The sequence below is a fragment of the Saccostrea echinata genome, unplaced genomic scaffold, assembly GCF_033153115.1.
Source record: "Saccostrea echinata isolate AGI-Se365-2 ecotype Australia unplaced genomic scaffold, CSIRO_AGI_Sech_v1 ptg000048l, whole genome shotgun sequence".
In the NCBI taxonomy this organism is placed as follows: domain Eukaryota; kingdom Metazoa; phylum Mollusca; class Bivalvia; order Ostreida; family Ostreidae; genus Saccostrea; species Saccostrea echinata.
Window position 1 is genome coordinate 3,994 of NW_026889797.1, and position 18,308 is coordinate 22,301.

The 18,308-nt window shown below is 32.2% G+C and overlaps 1 long non-coding RNA gene across 1 annotated transcript; it reads left to right on the forward strand.

The window, feature by feature from the left end:
- Window positions 1–1,595: 1,595 nt before the first annotated feature.
- On the forward strand, window positions 1,596–16,599 carry LOC133203178 (uncharacterized). Its single transcript, XR_009723337.1, has 7 exons — window positions 1,596–2,030; window positions 4,311–4,459; window positions 6,740–6,888; window positions 9,169–9,317; window positions 11,598–11,746; window positions 14,027–14,175; window positions 16,456–16,599. It is a non-coding gene; the product is annotated as an uncharacterized LOC133203178 (long non-coding RNA).
- The last annotated feature ends 1,709 nt before the right edge of the window (window positions 16,600–18,308 follow it).

Sequence of the window (18,308 nt, forward strand, 5' to 3'; positions counted from 1 at the left end):
TTTAAACTATGTGCACCACCTGACCGCAGTCAATTATAGTGTCTACAGACTTTGCCGTAAAAGTACTCTAGGCTGATTTTTTCAAGAAAAGACTAATTCTGGGTTTGCCAATGAGTTTTCAACAAAAGTGACAACTGCGATAAAATGTGAAGAAGTAAAACATTTTTTCACAGAGTGATAAATTTTACAGAGAGTGGATTTACTTTCATTTTATTCACCTGAAGTGATGCATGTATTACAGCAGTGGAGGAATATAAATAATGAAATGAGGTAAATTTGTCTAATAAAAAAAATGCACAAGTAAAATTTATTTAGAATTTTTCAAAAATAAGAAGCTTATGACCAAAAAATGCATAAATACTGTCAGGGCATGAGAGTGAATACTTATTCAGAGTTCTAATCATGTAGCACACATGTAGTACAGAATGTCACTTAGCACCATGGTATGCCTGTTATGGTTCTCTGGACTTTTTGCATGCTTACGCAGCTGACATCCATGATTTTTCAGTTTGTCGGAGAATGTGTTTTGTCATGTTAGCACTTTTATGTAGGTTTTGACCCTCTCTTTTAAATTAAGTCTCAGTCAGGATGCTTATTTCAGCATGATTTGTTAAGCATATTAATATACTGAAATATTAATAAATTACAAATTAAAGTGATGAAGAAATTTGACATATTTACACAATCAAAAATTCAGAATAACCATAATTCAGCTAATAAAGTGTCCTGTTTTTCTTATGTCACTTCCTATAAATTTTATCAGCAGTTTTTGTACACCCACCCACCCCCAAGAACCATGTAGGATGGCCTGATATTAGTCTTTTTGTTGCATTTTTTCACATTTGAAAGTGTTAAAACTCATAAAAATGTTTAAGATTTATATTTTGGAATTTAAATGTTGAATTTTTATGTAAATTTGGTGAAACAAAAAGCTGTAATCTTGAATTAATCATGCAAATTCATCAAACACCTTTGGAATTCCTGAGTAATTCAATGAAAAGAGGATAATTATGGATGTTCAATTGGAATTTCATGGCTAATTTGTGTCTGCAGAGAAAGCCAGTTACATAAATCCAAACAATAAATTACATCTGAATTGTTTCCTCCATTTTCTTATCATCAAAGCAAGTTTAATGGAGTGTCAGAGCTGTCCAGATTCTCCCTAGGTGCTGATATCATTTGGACTGCCCTGTGTTACAACACAGCTTTTAGATAAACTTCTGCACATCAGCTTGTAGACAAGTACCTAGGCTTTATTTGGAACATAAATTGACCAGATGCAGATTTTATTATCAGTCTAATATTTAACAATTTCTGTGAATTCTGTCATTCTTAGGAGGGCAAAATGCAATTTTGTTATGTAATAATTGCATAATGGTCTCAGACTTGTGAACTATTTTTTGTTTGTTGTGAAGAACAATGTATGTACTCTCCACGGATAAGAAATTGTTTGCCAGACTTAGTCTATTAATGATGAAATTCTGCTTCAAAATATGCACAAAAAAACTTCTGTCAGAGTGCTCTGTGTGTATTCTTGACTGCTCTGGAGTAAGGGAGATAAATGCATATATCTCCAGCAATAAGGGGAATTAGATCACCAAACTTAAGGATGTTGGTGGCAGTTATTTAAGAAATCTCAGGTGCAAAAATGAAAAAAATCTGACAACTTCAAGGGTCCTTCAAGGTATCACACCGGTAATTGACCAATCAAAATGAACTTAGTCAATTGTAGTTCCATACATATAAAATTAATTTTTCTTTCTTTTGATAATTTTTTTAATTTTCTTCCAGGCTATTTTTACAACTTTGGTACCTGTGCCTAGTAAATTTAATGTACTTTGTAAATAAATACAGTTTTTTGACAGGAACTATTTTTTTCAGGGCATAGGAGGCTACTTCCTGGGGTGCACTGGAGCTGTTTATAAACACATTGAAAACACGTGGATTTGAGGGTAGCCCTGTTTGCAGATGGAAAAAATCAGAAAATGCCGTGTAGGTACCCTGTTTTTTGGACTCGGCTAATGAGAGAGGTAATGTTTTATACTTCCTGCTAAATATTTTTTCATGAATTAATTTACCTGATTTTTTAAGAATTTTTTTCCTATATAGAAACATATAGTGAAAACAATTACCGGTGTGATACCTTGAAGGAGATTGTGTAAAATCATCTGCATCAATATAAAAGGTTGTTTTAATTTTTAAAAGGCATATTTCAACAAAATATGTCATTTTATGAACTTTCTGTGTGAAAGCACATATTTTAAAAATTAGAAGTAGGGTTGAATTGAATTTTTAGAGATTTCTGTGAAAAATACTTATAATATATCATGTTTTACCCTCAAAACTTTAAATTATGACTTTCAAAGTAGGATTATGCATCTGACATGTAGAAAGAAGTTAGAAAATGTTGGTTTTTTATTTTAGATGACTTTAAACTATGTGCACCACCTGACCGCAGTCAATTATAGTGTCTACAGACTTTGCCGTAAAAGTACTCTAGGCTGATTTTTTCAAGAAAAGACTAATTCTGGGTTTGCCAATGAGTTTTAAAAGTGACAACTGCGATAAAAATGTGAAGAAGTAAAAACATTTTTTCACAGAGTGATAAATTTTACAGAGAGTGGATTTACTTTCATTTTATTCACCTGAAGTGGATGCATGTATTACAGCAGTGGAGGAATATAAATAATGAAATGAGGTAAATTTGTCTAATAAAAAAAATGCACAAGTAAAATTTATTTAGAATTTTTCAAAAATAAGAAGCTTATGACCAAAAAAATGCATAAATACTGTCAGGGCATGAGAGTGAATACTTATTCAGAGTTCTAATCATGTAGCACACATGTAGTACAGAATGTCACTTAGCACCATGGTATGCCTGTTATGGTTCTCTGGACTTTTTGCATGCTTACGCAGCTGACATCCATGATTTTTCAGTTTGTCGGAGAATGTGTTTTGTCATGTTAGCACTTTTATGTAGGTTTTGACCCTCTCTTTTAAATTAAGTCTCAGTCAGGATGCTTATTTCAGCATGATTTGTTAAGCATATTAATATACTGAAATATTAATAAATTACAAATTAAAGTGATGAAGAAATTTGACATATTTACACAATCAAAATATCAGAATAACCATAATTCAGCTAATAAAGTGTCCTGTTTTTCTTATGTCACTTCCTATAAATTTTATCAGCAGTTTTTGTACACCCACCCACCCCCAAGAACCATGTAGGATGGCCTGATATTAGTCTTTTTGTTGCATTTTTTCACATTTGAAAGTGTTAAAACTCATAAAAATGTTTAAGATTTATATTTTGGAATTTAAATGTTGAATTTTTATGTAAATTTGGTGAAACAAAAAGCTGTAATCTTGAATTAATCATGCAAATTCATCAAACACCTTTGGAATTCCTGAGTAATTCAATGAAAAGAGGATAATTATGGATGTTCAATTGGAATTTCATGGCTAATTTGTGTCTGCAGAGAAAGCCAGTTACATAAATCCAAACAATAAATTACATCTGAATTGTTTCCTCCATTTTCTTATCATCAAAGCAAGTTTAATGGAGTGTCAGAGCTGTCCAGATTCTCCCTAGGTGCTGATATCATTTGGACTGCCCTGTGTTACAACACAGCTTTTAGATAAACTTCTGCACATCAGCTTGTAGACAAGTACCTAGGCTTTATTTGGAACATAAATTGACCAGATGCAGATTTTATTATCAGTCTAATATTTAACAATTTCTGTGAATTCTGTCATTCTTAGGAGGGCAAAATGCAATTTTGTTATGTAATAATTGCATAATGGTCTCAGACTTGTGAACTATTTTTTGTTTGTTGTGAAGAACAATGTATGTACTCTCCACGGATAAGAAATTGTTTGCCAGACTTAGTCTATTAATGATGAAATTCTGCTTCAAAATATGCACAAAAAAACTTCTGTCAGAGTGCTCTGTGTGTATTCTTGACTGCTCTGGAGTAAGGGAGATAAATGCATATATCTCCAGCAATAAGGGGAATTAGATCACCAAACTTAAGGATGTTGGTGGCAGTTATTTAAGAAATCTCAGGTGCAAAAATGAAAAAAATCTGACAACTTCAAGGGTCCTTCAAGGTATCACACCGGTAATTGACCAATCAAAATGAACTTAGTCAATTGTAGTTCCATACATATAAAATTAATTTTTCTTTCTTTTGATAATTTTTTTAATTTTCTTCCAGGCTATTTTTACAACTTTGGTACCTGTGCCTAGTAAATTTAATGTACTTTGTAAATAAATACAGTTTTTTGACAGGAACTATTTTTTTCAGGGCATAGGAGGCTACTTCCTGGGGTGCACTGGAGCTGTTTATAAACACATTGAAAACACGTGGATTTGAGGGTAGCCCTGTTTGCAGATGGAAAAAATCAGAAAATGCCGTGTAGGTACCCTGTTTTTTGGACTCGGCTAATGAGAGAGGTAATGTTTTATACTTCCTGCTAAATATTTTTTCATGAATTAATTTACCTGATTTTTTAAGAATTTTTTTCCTATATAGAAACATATAGTGAAAACAATTACCGGTGTGATACCTTGAAGGAGATTGTGTAAAATCATCTGCATCAATATAAAAGGTTGTTTTAATTTTTAAAAGGCATATTTCAACAAAATATGTCATTTTATGAACTTTCTGTGTGAAAGCACATATTTTAAAAATTAGAAGTAGGGTTGAATTGAATTTTTAGAGATTTCTGTGAAAAATACTTATAATATATCATGTTTTACCCTCAAAACTTTAAATTATGACTTTCAAAGTAGGATTATGCATCTGACATGTAGAAAGAAGTTAGAAAATGTTGGTTTTTTATTTTAGATGACTTTAAACTATGTGCACCACCTGACCGCAGTCAATTATAGTGTCTACAGACTTTGCCGTAAAAGTACTCTAGGCTGATTTTTTCAAGAAAAGACTAATTCTGGGTTTGCCAATGAGTTTTCAACAAAAGTGACAACTGCGATAAAATGTGAAGAAGTAAAACATTTTTTCACAGAGTGATAAATTTTACAGAGAGTGGATTTACTTTCATTTTATTCACCTGAAGTGATGCATGTATTACAGCAGTGGAGGAATATAAATAATGAAATGAGGTAAATTTGTCTAATAAAAAAAATGCACAAGTAAAATTTATTTAGAATTTTTCAAAAATAAGAAGCTTATGACCAAAAAATGCATAAATACTGTCAGGGCATGAGAGTGAATACTTATTCAGAGTTCTAATCATGTAGCACACATGTAGTACAGAATGTCACTTAGCACCATGGTATGCCTGTTATGGTTCTCTGGACTTTTTGCATGCTTACGCAGCTGACATCCATGATTTTTCAGTTTGTCGGAGAATGTGTTTTGTCATGTTAGCACTTTTATGTAGGTTTTGACCCTCTCTTTTAAATTAAGTCTCAGTCAGGATGCTTATTTCAGCATGATTTGTTAAGCATATTAATATACTGAAATATTAATAAATTACAAATTAAAGTGATGAAGAAATTTGACATATTTACACAATCAAAATATCAGAATAACCATAATTCAGCTAATAAAGTGTCCTGTTTTTCTTATGTCACTTCCTATAAATTTTATCAGCAGTTTTTGTACACCCACCCACCCCCAAGAACCATGTAGGATGGCCTGATATTAGTCTTTTTGTTGCATTTTTTCACATTTGAAAGTGTTAAAACTCATAAAAATGTTTAAGATTTATATTTTGGAATTTAAATGTTGAATTTTTATGTAAATTTGGTGAAACAAAAAGCTGTAATCTTGAATTAATCATGCAAATTCATCAAACACCTTTGGAATTCCTGAGTAATTCAATGAAAAGAGGATAATTATGGATGTTCAATTGGAATTTCATGGCTAATTTGTGTCTGCAGAGAAAGCCAGTTACATAAATCCAAACAATAAATTACATCTGAATTGTTTCCTCCATTTTCTTATCATCAAAGCAAGTTTAATGGAGTGTCAGAGCTGTCCAGATTCTCCCTAGGTGCTGATATCATTTGGACTGCCCTGTGTTACAACACAGCTTTTAGATAAACTTCTGCACATCAGCTTGTAGACAAGTACCTAGGCTTTATTTGGAACATAAATTGACCAGATGCAGATTTTATTATCAGTCTAATATTTAACAATTTCTGTGAATTCTGTCATTCTTAGGAGGGCAAAATGCAATTTTGTTATGTAATAATTGCATAATGGTCTCAGACTTGTGAACTATTTTTTGTTTGTTGTGAAGAACAATGTATGTACTCTCCACGGATAAGAAATTGTTTGCCAGACTTAGTCTATTAATGATGAAATTCTGCTTCAAAATATGCACAAAAAAACTTCTGTCAGAGTGCTCTGTGTGTATTCTTGACTGCTCTGGAGTAAGGGAGATAAATGCATATATCTCCAGCAATAAGGGGAATTAGATCACCAAACTTAAGGATGTTGGTGGCAGTTATTTAAGAAATCTCAGGTGCAAAAATGAAAAAAATCTGACAACTTCAAGGGTCCTTCAAGGTATCACACCGGTAATTGACCAATCAAAATGAACTTAGTCAATTGTAGTTCCATACATATAAAATTAATTTTTCTTTCTTTTGATAATTTTTTTAATTTTCTTCCAGGCTATTTTTACAACTTTGGTACCTGTGCCTAGTAAATTTAATGTACTTTGTAAATAAATACAGTTTTTTGACAGGAACTATTTTTTTCAGGGCATAGGAGGCTACTTCCTGGGGTGCACTGGAGCTGTTTATAAACACATTGAAAACACGTGGATTTGAGGGTAGCCCTGTTTGCAGATGGAAAAAATCAGAAAATGCCGTGTAGGTACCCTGTTTTTTGGACTCGGCTAATGAGAGAGGTAATGTTTTATACTTCCTGCTAAATATTTTTTCATGAATTAATTTACCTGATTTTTTAAGAATTTTTTTCCTATATAGAAACATATAGTGAAAACAATTACCGGTGTGATACCTTGAAGGAGATTGTGTAAAATCATCTGCATCAATATAAAAGGTTGTTTTAATTTTTAAAAGGCATATTTCAACAAAATATGTCATTTTATGAACTTTCTGTGTGAAAGCACATATTTTAAAAATTAGAAGTAGGGTTGAATTGAATTTTTAGAGATTTCTGTGAAAAATACTTATAATATATCATGTTTTACCCTCAAAACTTTAAATTATGACTTTCAAAGTAGGATTATGCATCTGACATGTAGAAAGAAGTTAGAAAATGTTGGTTTTTTATTTTAGATGACTTTAAACTATGTGCACCACCTGACCGCAGTCAATTATAGTGTCTACAGACTTTGCCGTAAAAGTACTCTAGGCTGATTTTTTCAAGAAAAGACTAATTCTGGGTTTGCCAATGAGTTTTCAACAAAAGTGACAACTGCGATAAAATGTGAAGAAGTAAAACATTTTTTCACAGAGTGATAAATTTTACAGAGAGTGGATTTACTTTCATTTTATTCACCTGAAGTGATGCATGTATTACAGCAGTGGAGGAATATAAATAATGAAATGAGGTAAATTTGTCTAATAAAAAAAATGCACAAGTAAAATTTATTTAGAATTTTTCAAAAATAAGAAGCTTATGACCAAAAAATGCATAAATACTGTCAGGGCATGAGAGTGAATACTTATTCAGAGTTCTAATCATGTAGCACACATGTAGTACAGAATGTCACTTAGCACCATGGTATGCCTGTTATGGTTCTCTGGACTTTTTGCATGCTTACGCAGCTGACATCCATGATTTTTCAGTTTGTCGGAGAATGTGTTTTGTCATGTTAGCACTTTTATGTAGGTTTTGACCCTCTCTTTTAAATTAAGTCTCAGTCAGGATGCTTATTTCAGCATGATTTGTTAAGCATATTAATATACTGAAATATTAATAAATTACAAATTAAAGTGATGAAGAAATTTGACATATTTACACAATCAAAATATCAGAATAACCATAATTCAGCTAATAAAGTGTCCTGTTTTTCTTATGTCACTTCCTATAAATTTTATCAGCAGTTTTTGTACACCCACCCACCCCCAAGAACCATGTAGGATGGCCTGATATTAGTCTTTTTGTTGCATTTTTTCACATTTGAAAGTGTTAAAACTCATAAAAATGTTTAAGATTTATATTTTGGAATTTAAATGTTGAATTTTTATGTAAATTTGGTGAAACAAAAAGCTGTAATCTTGAATTAATCATGCAAATTCATCAAACACCTTTGGAATTCCTGAGTAATTCAATGAAAAGAGGATAATTATGGATGTTCAATTGGAATTTCATGGCTAATTTGTGTCTGCAGAGAAAGCCAGTTACATAAATCCAAACAATAAATTACATCTGAATTGTTTCCTCCATTTTCTTATCATCAAAGCAAGTTTAATGGAGTGTCAGAGCTGTCCAGATTCTCCCTAGGTGCTGATATCATTTGGACTGCCCTGTGTTACAACACAGCTTTTAGATAAACTTCTGCACATCAGCTTGTAGACAAGTACCTAGGCTTTATTTGGAACATAAATTGACCAGATGCAGATTTTATTATCAGTCTAATATTTAACAATTTCTGTGAATTCTGTCATTCTTAGGAGGGCAAAATGCAATTTTGTTATGTAATAATTGCATAATGGTCTCAGACTTGTGAACTATTTTTTGTTTGTTGTGAAGAACAATGTATGTACTCTCCACGGATAAGAAATTGTTTGCCAGACTTAGTCTATTAATGATGAAATTCTGCTTCAAAATATGCACAAAAAAACTTCTGTCAGAGTGCTCTGTGTGTATTCTTGACTGCTCTGGAGTAAGGGAGATAAATGCATATATCTCCAGCAATAAGGGGAATTAGATCACCAAACTTAAGGATGTTGGTGGCAGTTATTTAAGAAATCTCAGGTGCAAAAATGAAAAAAATCTGACAACTTCAAGGGTCCTTCAAGGTATCACACCGGTAATTGACCAATCAAAATGAACTTAGTCAATTGTAGTTCCATACATATAAAATTAATTTTTCTTTCTTTTGATAATTTTTTTAATTTTCTTCCAGGCTATTTTTACAACTTTGGTACCTGTGCCTAGTAAATTTAATGTACTTTGTAAATAAATACAGTTTTTTGACAGGAACTATTTTTTTCAGGGCATAGGAGGCTACTTCCTGGGGTGCACTGGAGCTGTTTATAAACACATTGAAAACACGTGGATTTGAGGGTAGCCCTGTTTGCAGATGGAAAAAATCAGAAAATGCCGTGTAGGTACCCTGTTTTTTGGACTCGGCTAATGAGAGAGGTAATGTTTTATACTTCCTGCTAAATATTTTTTCATGAATTAATTTACCTGATTTTTTAAGAATTTTTTTCCTATATAGAAACATATAGTGAAAACAATTACCGGTGTGATACCTTGAAGGAGATTGTGTAAAATCATCTGCATCAATATAAAAGGTTGTTTTAATTTTTAAAAGGCATATTTCAACAAAATATGTCATTTTATGAACTTTCTGTGTGAAAGCACATATTTTAAAAATTAGAAGTAGGGTTGAATTGAATTTTTAGAGATTTCTGTGAAAAATACTTATAATATATCATGTTTTACCCTCAAAACTTTAAATTATGACTTTCAAAGTAGGATTATGCATCTGACATGTAGAAAGAAGTTAGAAAATGTTGGTTTTTTATTTTAGATGACTTTAAACTATGTGCACCACCTGACCGCAGTCAATTATAGTGTCTACAGACTTTGCCGTAAAAGTACTCTAGGCTGATTTTTTCAAGAAAAGACTAATTCTGGGTTTGCCAATGAGTTTTCAACAAAAGTGACAACTGCGATAAAATGTGAAGAAGTAAAACATTTTTTCACAGAGTGATAAATTTTACAGAGAGTGGATTTACTTTCATTTTATTCACCTGAAGTGATGCATGTATTACAGCAGTGGAGGAATATAAATAATGAAATGAGGTAAATTTGTCTAATAAAAAAAATGCACAAGTAAAATTTATTTAGAATTTTTCAAAAATAAGAAGCTTATGACCAAAAAATGCATAAATACTGTCAGGGCATGAGAGTGAATACTTATTCAGAGTTCTAATCATGTAGCACACATGTAGTACAGAATGTCACTTAGCACCATGGTATGCCTGTTATGGTTCTCTGGACTTTTTGCATGCTTACGCAGCTGACATCCATGATTTTTCAGTTTGTCGGAGAATGTGTTTTGTCATGTTAGCACTTTTATGTAGGTTTTGACCCTCTCTTTTAAATTAAGTCTCAGTCAGGATGCTTATTTCAGCATGATTTGTTAAGCATATTAATATACTGAAATATTAATAAATTACAAATTAAAGTGATGAAGAAATTTGACATATTTACACAATCAAAATATCAGAATAACCATAATTCAGCTAATAAAGTGTCCTGTTTTTCTTATGTCACTTCCTATAAATTTTATCAGCAGTTTTTGTACACCCACCCACCCCCAAGAACCATGTAGGATGGCCTGATATTAGTCTTTTTGTTGCATTTTTTCACATTTGAAAGTGTTAAAACTCATAAAAATGTTTAAGATTTATATTTTGGAATTTAAATGTTGAATTTTTATGTAAATTTGGTGAAACAAAAAGCTGTAATCTTGAATTAATCATGCAAATTCATCAAACACCTTTGGAATTCCTGAGTAATTCAATGAAAAGAGGATAATTATGGATGTTCAATTGGAATTTCATGGCTAATTTGTGTCTGCAGAGAAAGCCAGTTACATAAATCCAAACAATAAATTACATCTGAATTGTTTCCTCCATTTTCTTATCATCAAAGCAAGTTTAATGGAGTGTCAGAGCTGTCCAGATTCTCCCTAGGTGCTGATATCATTTGGACTGCCCTGTGTTACAACACAGCTTTTAGATAAACTTCTGCACATCAGCTTGTAGACAAGTACCTAGGCTTTATTTGGAACATAAATTGACCAGATGCAGATTTTATTATCAGTCTAATATTTAACAATTTCTGTGAATTCTGTCATTCTTAGGAGGGCAAAATGCAATTTTGTTATGTAATAATTGCATAATGGTCTCAGACTTGTGAACTATTTTTTGTTTGTTGTGAAGAACAATGTATGTACTCTCCACGGATAAGAAATTGTTTGCCAGACTTAGTCTATTAATGATGAAATTCTGCTTCAAAATATGCACAAAAAAACTTCTGTCAGAGTGCTCTGTGTGTATTCTTGACTGCTCTGGAGTAAGGGAGATAAATGCATATATCTCCAGCAATAAGGGGAATTAGATCACCAAACTTAAGGATGTTGGTGGCAGTTATTTAAGAAATCTCAGGTGCAAAAATGAAAAAAATCTGACAACTTCAAGGGTCCTTCAAGGTATCACACCGGTAATTGACCAATCAAAATGAACTTAGTCAATTGTAGTTCCATACATATAAAATTAATTTTTCTTTCTTTTGATAATTTTTTTAATTTTCTTCCAGGCTATTTTTACAACTTTGGTACCTGTGCCTAGTAAATTTAATGTACTTTGTAAATAAATACAGTTTTTTGACAGGAACTATTTTTTTCAGGGCATAGGAGGCTACTTCCTGGGGTGCACTGGAGCTGTTTATAAACACATTGAAAACACGTGGATTTGAGGGTAGCCCTGTTTGCAGATGGAAAAAATCAGAAAATGCCGTGTAGGTACCCTGTTTTTTGGACTCGGCTAATGAGAGAGGTAATGTTTTATACTTCCTGCTAAATATTTTTTCATGAATTAATTTACCTGATTTTTTAAGAATTTTTTTCCTATATAGAAACATATAGTGAAAACAATTACCGGTGTGATACCTTGAAGGAGATTGTGTAAAATCATCTGCATCAATATAAAAGGTTGTTTTAATTTTTAAAAGGCATATTTCAACAAAATATGTCATTTTATGAACTTTCTGTGTGAAAGCACATATTTTAAAAATTAGAAGTAGGGTTGAATTGAATTTTTAGAGATTTCTGTGAAAAATACTTATAATATATCATGTTTTACCCTCAAAACTTTAAATTATGACTTTCAAAGTAGGATTATGCATCTGACATGTAGAAAGAAGTTAGAAAATGTTGGTTTTTTATTTTAGATGACTTTAAACTATGTGCACCACCTGACCGCAGTCAATTATAGTGTCTACAGACTTTGCCGTAAAAGTACTCTAGGCTGATTTTTTCAAGAAAAGACTAATTCTGGGTTTGCCAATGAGTTTTCAACAAAAGTGACAACTGCGATAAAATGTGAAGAAGTAAAACATTTTTTCACAGAGTGATAAATTTTACAGAGAGTGGATTTACTTTCATTTTATTCACCTGAAGTGATGCATGTATTACAGCAGTGGAGGAATATAAATAATGAAATGAGGTAAATTTGTCTAATAAAAAAAATGCACAAGTAAAATTTATTTAGAATTTTTCAAAAATAAGAAGCTTATGACCAAAAAATGCATAAATACTGTCAGGGCATGAGAGTGAATACTTATTCAGAGTTCTAATCATGTAGCACACATGTAGTACAGAATGTCACTTAGCACCATGGTATGCCTGTTATGGTTCTCTGGACTTTTTGCATGCTTACGCAGCTGACATCCATGATTTTTCAGTTTGTCGGAGAATGTGTTTTGTCATGTTAGCACTTTTATGTAGGTTTTGACCCTCTCTTTTAAATTAAGTCTCAGTCAGGATGCTTATTTCAGCATGATTTGTTAAGCATATTAATATACTGAAATATTAATAAATTACAAATTAAAGTGATGAAGAAATTTGACATATTTACACAATCAAAATATCAGAATAACCATAATTCAGCTAATAAAGTGTCCTGTTTTTCTTATGTCACTTCCTATAAATTTTATCAGCAGTTTTTGTACACCCACCCACCCCCAAGAACCATGTAGGATGGCCTGATATTAGTCTTTTTGTTGCATTTTTTCACATTTGAAAGTGTTAAAACTCATAAAAATGTTTAAGATTTATATTTTGGAATTTAAATGTTGAATTTTTATGTAAATTTGGTGAAACAAAAAGCTGTAATCTTGAATTAATCATGCAAATTCATCAAACACCTTTGGAATTCCTGAGTAATTCAATGAAAAGAGGATAATTATGGATGTTCAATTGGAATTTCATGGCTAATTTGTGTCTGCAGAGAAAGCCAGTTACATAAATCCAAACAATAAATTACATCTGAATTGTTTCCTCCATTTTCTTATCATCAAAGCAAGTTTAATGGAGTGTCAGAGCTGTCCAGATTCTCCCTAGGTGCTGATATCATTTGGACTGCCCTGTGTTACAACACAGCTTTTAGATAAACTTCTGCACATCAGCTTGTAGACAAGTACCTAGGCTTTATTTGGAACATAAATTGACCAGATGCAGATTTTATTATCAGTCTAATATTTAACAATTTCTGTGAATTCTGTCATTCTTAGGAGGGCAAAATGCAATTTTGTTATGTAATAATTGCATAATGGTCTCAGACTTGTGAACTATTTTTTGTTTGTTGTGAAGAACAATGTATGTACTCTCCACGGATAAGAAATTGTTTGCCAGACTTAGTCTATTAATGATGAAATTCTGCTTCAAAATATGCACAAAAAAACTTCTGTCAGAGTGCTCTGTGTGTATTCTTGACTGCTCTGGAGTAAGGGAGATAAATGCATATATCTCCAGCAATAAGGGGAATTAGATCACCAAACTTAAGGATGTTGGTGGCAGTTATTTAAGAAATCTCAGGTGCAAAAATGAAAAAAATCTGACAACTTCAAGGGTCCTTCAAGGTATCACACCGGTAATTGACCAATCAAAATGAACTTAGTCAATTGTAGTTCCATACATATAAAATTAATTTTTCTTTCTTTTGATAATTTTTTTAATTTTCTTCCAGGCTATTTTTACAACTTTGGTACCTGTGCCTAGTAAATTTAATGTACTTTGTAAATAAATACAGTTTTTTGACAGGAACTATTTTTTTCAGGGCATAGGAGGCTACTTCCTGGGGTGCACTGGAGCTGTTTATAAACACATTGAAAACACGTGGATTTGAGGGTAGCCCTGTTTGCAGATGGAAAAAATCAGAAAATGCCGTGTAGGTACCCTGTTTTTTGGACTCGGCTAATGAGAGAGGTAATGTTTTATACTTCCTGCTAAATATTTTTTCATGAATTAATTTACCTGATTTTTTAAGAATTTTTTTCCTATATAGAAACATATAGTGAAAACAATTACCGGTGTGATACCTTGAAGGAGATTGTGTAAAATCATCTGCATCAATATAAAAGGTTGTTTTAATTTTTAAAAGGCATATTTCAACAAAATATGTCATTTTATGAACTTTCTGTGTGAAAGCACATATTTTAAAAATTAGAAGTAGGGTTGAATTGAATTTTTAGAGATTTCTGTGAAAAATACTTATAATATATCATGTTTTACCCTCAAAACTTTAAATTATGACTTTCAAAGTAGGATTATGCATCTGACATGTAGAAAGAAGTTAGAAAATGTTGGTTTTTTATTTTAGATGACTTTAAACTATGTGCACCACCTGACCGCAGTCAATTATAGTGTCTACAGACTTTGCCGTAAAAGTACTCTAGGCTGATTTTTTCAAGAAAAGACTAATTCTGGGTTTGCCAATGAGTTTTCAACAAAAGTGACAACTGCGATAAAATGTGAAGAAGTAAAACATTTTTTCACAGAGTGATAAATTTTACAGAGAGTGGATTTACTTTCATTTTATTCACCTGAAGTGATGCATGTATTACAGCAGTGGAGGAATATAAATAATGAAATGAGGTAAATTTGTCTAATAAAAAAAATGCACAAGTAAAATTTATTTAGAATTTTTCAAAAATAAGAAGCTTATGACCAAAAAATGCATAAATACTGTCAGGGCATGAGAGTGAATACTTATTCAGAGTTCTAATCATGTAGCACACATGTAGTACAGAATGTCACTTAGCACCATGGTATGCCTGTTATGGTTCTCTGGACTTTTTGCATGCTTACGCAGCTGACATCCATGATTTTTCAGTTTGTCGGAGAATGTGTTTTGTCATGTTAGCACTTTTATGTAGGTTTTGACCCTCTCTTTTAAATTAAGTCTCAGTCAGGATGCTTATTTCAGCATGATTTGTTAAGCATATTAATATACTGAAATATTAATAAATTACAAATTAAAGTGATGAAGAAATTTGACATATTTACACAATCAAAATATCAGAATAACCATAATTCAGCTAATAAAGTGTCCTGTTTTTCTTATGTCACTTCCTATAAATTTTATCAGCAGTTTTTGTACACCCACCCACCCCCAAGAACCATGTAGGATGGCCTGATATTAGTCTTTTTGTTGCATTTTTTCACATTTGAAAGTGTTAAAACTCATAAAAATGTTTAAGATTTATATTTTGGAATTTAAATGTTGAATTTTTATGTAAATTTGGTGAAACAAAAAGCTGTAATCTTGAATTAATCATGCAAATTCATCAAACACCTTTGGAATTCCTGAGTAATTCAATGAAAAGAGGATAATTATGGATGTTCAATTGGAATTTCATGGCTAATTTGTGTCTGCAGAGAAAGCCAGTTACATAAATCCAAACAATAAATTACATCTGAATTGTTTCCTCCATTTTCTTATCATCAAAGCAAGTTTAATGGAGTGTCAGAGCTGTCCAGATTCTCCCTAGGTGCTGATATCATTTGGACTGCCCTGTGTTACAACACAGCTTTTAGATAAACTTCTGCACATCAGCTTGTAGACAAGTACCTAGGCTTTATTTGGAACATAAATTGACCAGATGCAGATTTTATTATCAGTCTAATATTTAACAATTTCTGTGAATTCTGTCATTCTTAGGAGGGCAAAATGCAATTTTGTTATGTAATAATTGCATAATGGTCTCAGACTTGTGAACTATTTTTTGTTTGTTGTGAAGAACAATGTATGTACTCTCCACGGATAAGAAATTGTTTGCCAGACTTAGTCTATTAATGATGAAATTCTGCTTCAAAATATGCACAAAAAAACTTCTGTCAGAGTGCTCTGTGTGTATTCTTGACTGCTCTGGAGTAAGGGAGATAAATGCATATATCTCCAGCAATAAGGGGAATTAGATCACCAAACTTAAGGATGTTGGTGGCAGTTATTTAAGAAATCTCAGGTGCAAAAATGAAAAAAATCTGACAACTTCAAGGGTCCTTCAAGGTATCACACCGGTAATTGACCAATCAAAATGAACTTAGTCAATTGTAGTTCCATACATATAAAATTAATTTTTCTTTCTTTTGATAATTTTTTTAATTTTCTTCCAGGCTATTTTTACAACTTTGGTACCTGTGCCTAGTAAATTTAATGTACTTTGTAAATAAATACAGTTTTTTGACAGGAACTATTTTTTTCAGGGCATAGGAGGCTACTTCCTGGGGTGCACTGGAGCTGTTTATAAACACATTGAAAACACGTGGATTTGAGGGTAGCCCTGTTTGCAGATGGAAAAAATCAGAAAATGCCGTGTAGGTACCCTGTTTTTTGGACTCGGCTAATGAGAGAGGTAATGTTTTATACTTCCTGCTAAATATTTTTTCATGAATTAATTTACCTGATTTTTTAAGAATTTTTTTCCTATATAGAAACATATAGTGAAAACAATTACCGGTGTGATACCTTGAATTATATGTCTATGCCGAAAATTAACATTATAATTAACTTCCGGTCTAAGTAAGTAACGGAATGTAGTCCGTAGTTTCCGGATTTAAAAAAAACACACCGACAAAAGCATCCCACCCTCTCCTCCCAAAAGATAGATAAATAAATAAATGAATAAATAAATAAGTAAGTAAATAAAACAATACAAAAACACTGAAAAAACTTAAATTTAAAGATTCTAAAATATTTTGACCTTTGATTGTACAGTGTATGATATATTCAAAGATTTATATTTCATCATAGAATGTACATTGTAAGGGGCGAGATAAAAAAGGCACAACCAAACATTTTCAGTTTGGGTTTGGGGCACTTCCAAAAATTTCAAAAGGTCCCTGAGAAGCAAAAAATTAAAAAAAAAATAAATAAATAAGATCTCATCAGACGTTAATATGAAGGGGCACAAGCATATAGTAGCTATGTTTTCTACAGTATTCTATATATCTGCAAAATTATGGGGGAACACATCTCCTCCGGTGCCCCCGGTTCCTACGGCCATGGTTTGATAAAACCATAATTCACATCATTCATCAAGCCCCCTAGCTCCTCCTCAGAAACTAAATAGTTTTCATTACACTGTTGGAATAAACTAATTCTTTTGTTTATTCCTAAAACACTGTAAAAAAATAATTCAAATAACCTTTAATAAAAATGTATGTGAGAATGCATTTTTAGGGAGCAAATGGTATCGCTTATTTACGCAAAAATAAAATTATAGAAAATAACAAGAGGCCCATGGGCCACAACGCTCACCTGAATAACTTTAGTCCTGCTGTTCTTCACAATATCCACCCTTGTAATACCTATTGTGGGCCCACCCTACCCCCGGGGGTCATGATTTGAACAAACTTGAATCTACACTACCCAAGGATGCTTCCACATAAGTTTCAGTTTTTCTGTATGGTCCAGTGGTTCTTGAGGAGAAGATTTTAAAGGATTTTTCCCTAAATATTTAAATGTAAAAATTGGATTCCCCAATGTGGCTCCACCCTACCCCGGGGGGTCATGATTTGAACAAATTAGAATCTACACTACCCCGGAATACTTCCACAAAAGTTTCAGCTTTTCTGGCCCAGTGGTTCTTGAGAAGAAGATTTTTAAAGATTTTTTCCTATATATTTCAATGTAAAATTTTGATTCCCCATTATGGCCCCGCCCTATCCCCGGGGGTCAATATATCAAAGTCCGTGTTTTTTGACATCACAGAATTTAATCAAAAACCTCTACATGAAAAGGAGGAGTCTTGCTGTGGTCTTCAATTCATATCAACGACGTTTGATCAATTAAAAATATTCATTTTCATTCCTACGTTGAACTCGAAATAAAAGATACCACAGAGTCTGACAAATCTGTTTTATATTTGGATATTTTACTAGAAAAAGACGTTAATGGTAACCTAACAAGAAAACTTTATGATAAACGTGATTTCAACTTTTCTATCAAGTCCGTCGGATGGGACGTAAAACGATGCCCCGTGTCAAGGATTACAACCCCCTTGGCACGCTAAAGATCGTTTCTCTGGTTTTCGAAAAAGAGTAGGCTCGATGGGGGC